We start from the raw sequence: 6,159 nt of genomic DNA, 5'->3' as shown, positions 1-6,159 counted from the left end.
TCTCCAGAAATTACTGCTGTAATCGACTCACTGCCATCAATAAGATCAATTTGGAAGGTACATCTGCAACCATATTGAGTTTAATATTTAATTTTTACACATATGATATATTTTGTGGAGATGAAATTTATATGTATGGTGAAAATATAATAGGATTTAGAGGCACTAATATTGTCTCAAAAACGATTACTATATATTGTGCATTCAAATTCTCTTCAAATTTCTTTCATCGCTTTTTTTGTTTGCATCCTAAACATTCAAGCACGCAAAATTTTTTGCAGCTCATTCTGAAATAAACATTTTTGCCTCAACATAGAAAACTCCAATCTGTCAAGGAAGATGAAAAGCACATGTATATTACTTTGTTTCATGAATAAACCTATTCACATCTAGATAAGTGAAACACTTACCGAAGTCTGTGTTGAAATTTCTGCGATGGGGATAACTTGCTGTTGAGCATGAGTTACGGCGAGAGACGTTGATGACACAGACAAGCTGGCTGATGCATAACTTGAAAGCATGTGTTTGTTTGTTTTTGCCCTATTGTCATGGCAAATAAAGTATTCAATATGCTGTTCAAGGGCATGTTAAAAAGTAAAGTTGAAAAGTTAGTACCAGTTGATGAGCTCCAATGCCTGTAGATAAGCAGGATTTATGTGTATTGTTGAGTTGAATCTAGTTTGCAGCGATAAACATGTATGACACAATGTATGTGTAATGTTGTATTAAATAAAAATTTATAGGTAAAATATTTTAATATGTGCATACCCTGATAAGAAGATATTCCTATACTCCTTCCAAGGATTACAGGGAACTCTTCATCTTTTCCCATTTTAGCTTGGAGCTCAGTTCCTTCAATTTCTCCGAAGTCCTCCCATAAAGTGAGTAGAAACCGTTTTTTCCTGAGAGTGCGGGGAATATAATACTAAATTTTTGAGCATCTATCGTAAGGATATGCATATACTTCCAAAGGAAAATAAGGGCATATAATCGGAAATGAATGTTGTACTTATATGTATAAACATATATAATCGAGCTTGCTAATAATTGGTAGGAGTGGTATACTAATTTCTACAGAAGAATGAGGAGTCATATAAGCGATGCGATACAAAAGTTGTGATATTCAGCTTAGTTGATGGTGGGAGTGGTTTCTCATGCTCGTCAGTTGGCTTGACATGTTCAACTATAGTTTCTTTGTCGAGTACCCAATAAAACTTGTGTATTGGTTTACCGTATAAAGTCGGCGAAACTCGAACTCTTGCGGCGGAAATCAGATATGTCTCCGAGATTTGAACCTTCTCTGCATACCCAATATCATCACCATACACAAAGGCCTTAATTTGCTGCTCCTGTAGAGTTCAGTATGTGTCTCAGATGAACGTAAATTATATTTCCATATAAAGCAAATTAAATGATAATGCTATAGATAAAATTACCTCTTCATCTTCCAAAATTAAATTTTGTAATCTGATTTTCTTCTCAAGATTTTCTCGCTCACGGCTCATGTCGATAATTTGGACTTTGGAAGTCCAATCTGGCATGTCGGTTGTTATTCGATCAATGTTTAATCTTGGTGTCATGTGTCTGCCAACTGTCAAGAAAAGTTATACAAATAATTAATATCGCATGTCTATACCAAATAGTTTTTATTTTTCAGTGTGATAAGGTAAGAAGTCCTGGGTAGGAAAAAAAGGAAACTTTCAGAAATATTGCAGGTATCTTACATGTATATATACTACTACATCTTTAGCTATCCAACTTCGACTTAAAAAGTATTTTATGAACTAATTATCTATTTCCATCAAGTAAATTAGTCCTAAGAGTTTATGTGATCTAGTAAAAATCCTTGACAGCTTCCACCGGCAATTAGTTATTACTATCTTCTTTCCTCTCTTTCTTATATTTATTTGTTATGTGAACCAACTGATCCAGGACCACTAAAACTGCACAACAAATGAAAATTTCCACATTTTCAAATGAACAAGTAACTCATTCAGGAATCACTACAAATACACCCCATAACCAAGTAGTCATTTCACAATGATTCAGTTTTATCAAGCAACTCAACTACCTCCTCTATCACAAATTAACTAACCTATAATGACTTGTCAAATTTGACAATCAAACTATTCACATTCTGAAATGAACAAGTAATTCATTTACGAATCACTATTAATACACCCCAATACCTAGTAGTCATTTAACAAACATTCAGTTATTTAAGTAAATCAACTACCTTCTCTGTGCCAAATTAACTAACCCCCTGTTTGGATGGTTGTTTCCCATGGTTCATTATTGTATTGTTTTTTATGAAACCATGTTTGTTTCCATTGTTTTTAAAATTATGTTGTATGGTGTTGTAAACCCGTTGTAATCCCGTATTGGAAAGTTAAAACTAATATTATATGTACAGAAGTTGTGGACAACATGTATATATGTAAAATGTATAAATGGCTTGAGTATGATGAATTGATTTTCGACAGTAATAGTTTTACTAACCCATAAAATTAATTTCCGCTACGAAAATCAAAACTTCATTATTCTAGAGAGATGCACAATTCGTGAATTTCAAACTTAAGGCTTCCCTATCAAGAAATAGATCTTCAACTTCATATGAACACATAAAACTCAACTACCATGAAATAGCACTACTATCAATCAGAAAATTGAAAAAGAGAACACGATTAAACAACAAACCAACACGGGCTAAAATTAGAACCATATCCGTTAGAAAATAACCAACATTTACTACCAGTTTGTATGTTGAAGTGGGTTGCATCACAATTGGTGGTGAGCCTTAGGGCTCTTTGTTTCTGCCTTTCTGTTAGTTTAATCTGTTTGTTTTCTATCTTTTTAATTCTTAATTTAGAGATTTTTTGTACTTAGTTCTTGTAAGCTACATTCTATGCTGAAATCTCAAGCGCTTATTTCAATTTTCTTCAGTCCTAACATAGTAACATGAAGCAAATACCAACAATTAGGGGTGTATAATAAGCAAATAGAACCCGGGGGGAAAGGCAAGCAAAATAAGAAGAGGAAAACCCAATTTTCAAATACCCATGAGTAAACCCAGCCAAATTAGGAACACACGAGTACAAAATATTATAATAAACTACCAAACCACCAGGAAAACAGAGATTTTTTTTTTATCACAATCAGTTAAATTAGTCCAAAAAAAAAGTTACTAACAGATTGAATTTAAAAGGAGTGTCATTTAATAAAAGCAAGGAAAATAAAAGTCAGAAAACCTATCATATACTCATCAAAAGTAGTGGAATAAAATACCCAACAAAAAAAAAGGAACTTTTATCATCGCAATCAGTAGAAACACCAGAGAAATTCAAAGAGTGTACGGAGAAACTTACCAGAAAACCACTTATAGAATCAGATGAATTCCCGGGAAAACAGAGGAGAATCTTGAACACGTGAGGAAGATTTTCAATGGAATTTTCTGGGTTTTGAGAATTAAGTAGTGTTATATTTTTGGGTTAGGACTAGATGAAGAGAGAAAGAAAGAAAGAAAGAAAGAAAGAGATTTTTGAGCACTTCAGGAAGAGTTCAATGGAAGAAAGTGGAAGATTCTGTGTAAAGGAATGAAAGAATTAAATACAAAATTGTCCTTGACAAATATTTATATTTTCTTTTGTACTCCTGTTCGTCACCTGTTGGTTCCCTAAACTCCCATTTCTATAAAGTAGTAACTTATTAAATTATTTGTCAATTAAAAATCGGTGATCAACTGCACACCAGCAAAAATGTCTTTGCATATGTCATCCAAGTGCACGCTCAAAATTTTCCGCAAGAATCAAAGCCACAAACAAAGAGAAGTTAAACGCAATCAGTATAGATAAAAGAAAAAACTTTCCTCATCATATTAAGTTATTTACATGTTATCTTTTAACAAATAATCGGGTCTTCCAAAGCTTTGCACGTAAAACTTACCAAAAGACTAACATATTACGTACATGTTCGTGTTCAAATACACCCATATCTATATCAGGGATATTGTTAAAAATATTACCAAAGCTTAAACAACTCCTTATTTGGTTATGATTTTGCTTTCTTCCTTAAATTTGACCGCCACCCATTTTTTTCATGCTAACCCCATATAAGCTATGTGAACACTTCTTATAAGCATATAAATAATATGAACCCTAATAGCATATGGGTATCGCATATAAATTGCATTAAATTAAATGGATGATACACACATGCTCTATAGGCATTCTATGGCATGTGAAATAGAGACTTACCTATGAAACTAGTACCTCATAATATATCCATGAAAATATCTCTTTAATACCAAGTAGCATCATTGTTCAACCCCTCATGTTTAGACCAAGACTTGTAAATAGGCGTCATTTTAGACTCTAAGTTGGACTTTAAATTACCTCTGAATTGAAATTGAAAGTCCATATCCATAAAAACTTAAAAGGACCGATTGTTTAGGTATTTCAAATCTTTAAATATTAGGCAAAATCACAATCCAACGTGGAATTGTTTCTTTAAAAGGATAATTTAGCTTTTAAAGGGCGTAAAAGTCTATCAATGTTTCAAGGATATTTTCGTCGTTCAACATTTAGCATAAATGATCCGTGCCAACATTTATTTCTTTTTCACGTGCTTCACACGTTTAGCCCTACACCTGTTGTTGCATAATTAATACCCAAAGTTCCAACTCCAAATTTATTTTGTCGCTCCTATTGAAACTACATTAATTTCAGTATTTTGAGTAGCAAAACACAAGGTATTCTAGAGATGTTAAGTAGCAAGTCACATGGTATTGAATATATTTCGTCTCATATGATTTAGATTTCTCTTATTAGATACATAGTCTTAGTAGACTCAGTTCTTGAATCTCATATACAACATTAAAATATACAATCATTCGATGCAACAAAAATAAGAATCTGTTTCGTGAACATCCAATTATAGAATCCAAAGATGCATAGTAATTTATACTTCGACATACCTCCAGTACAAATCTCACAGTACACTTATAGACTCATCGTCATCCACTCATCCTTAACCTCCAAAAATTCCCCCTAGCTTTAATTGCAATAGGTTGAAAAAATATGTGAATATTTCAATCGCTTAAATCCACGACAAAACAATGAATCAAAATTAAGAAACACATAATATAAATATTTAGTTTCATCCGGAAGCAACACTTCTAATGAAACATATCTTAGAAACACGGGAAAAACATCTAAGAAACACGAGACATAATTAATCTCCATATATACATAAAAACATATATCCAATTACAAAATATAATTAATAAACGATCGTATATTAATATCTGCCAGTATTGACAATGATCTAAGTGCATGAGCAATTTACTTGTTGCCGCTTCCGTCTTTTTTGTTTTAACTTCTCCCAGAATCATCCATGAACAACTTTTTTTTATAGTTTGCACAAATAGTGTTTCCTCATATTTGATGTTGCTGACCCGTACTGGTAAATTCTAAAGTTGTATACTAATGAGCGGTTCTCTGCAAACAATAAGATACTTAGAGTATGCTACTTTCATCAATTACGTTTTTCACCGGTGTGAAATAACTTCTTATTTTTTAAAACTAATTAAATCGAAATGCAAGGGGACTGAAAAATCAGTTGAGAAACAAAGTCAAGAAGCACATGAAAATTTTCTACAAATATGAAGATTCTCCTATGTAAAAAAGTAAAATTACATCGCTGAAGATTTATCCAATTAAAAAGATGGATAGAATAGTAACGACACAAAAAAATTGACTATTAAGTAGAAGAGGGTAAAAAAAAAAAAAAAAAAAAATTGTGCAACAAAGAGCCGACTTACAACAAGTATACCTTCTTTTTTTTTCTGGTCAACGCATAGATACATCATACAACCAAACCAATTGTATACGGTCAATACCGGATATAACGTGCCCGATGACATTCGAACTGAACCGGAGATGAGCATGGAGACCATTTGGTCCACCACCTTTATCGTCGGTCCATATGGTCGTTGGTCCGGTATAGCCGTTGATCCGCATGGCCGTTGTTCCGGTATAGCCGTTGATCCACGCTAAGCGGGTGTTCGGAGGCCGTTGATCCGCATGGCCGTTGTTCCGGTGTAGCCGTTGGTCCGTGTGGTCGTTGGTCCGGTACAGCCGTTGCACGTGAGCCACGCGTCAG

General features: G+C 33.4%; 1 pseudogene; it reads right to left on the bottom strand.

Annotated features, from left to right (window-relative positions):
• Window positions 1–226: 226 nt before the first annotated feature.
• On the bottom strand, window positions 227–3,600 carry LOC132061135 (uncharacterized; annotated as a pseudogene).
• Between the last annotated feature and the right edge of the window lie 2,559 nt (window positions 3,601–6,159).

The sequence above is a fragment of the Lycium ferocissimum genome, chromosome 6, assembly GCF_029784015.1.
Source record: "Lycium ferocissimum isolate CSIRO_LF1 chromosome 6, AGI_CSIRO_Lferr_CH_V1, whole genome shotgun sequence".
Lineage (NCBI taxonomy): Eukaryota > Viridiplantae > Streptophyta > Magnoliopsida > Solanales > Solanaceae > Lycium > Lycium ferocissimum.
Note: the sequence above shows the minus strand (reverse complement) of the source record. Positions and strands in the feature narration are given on the sequence as shown.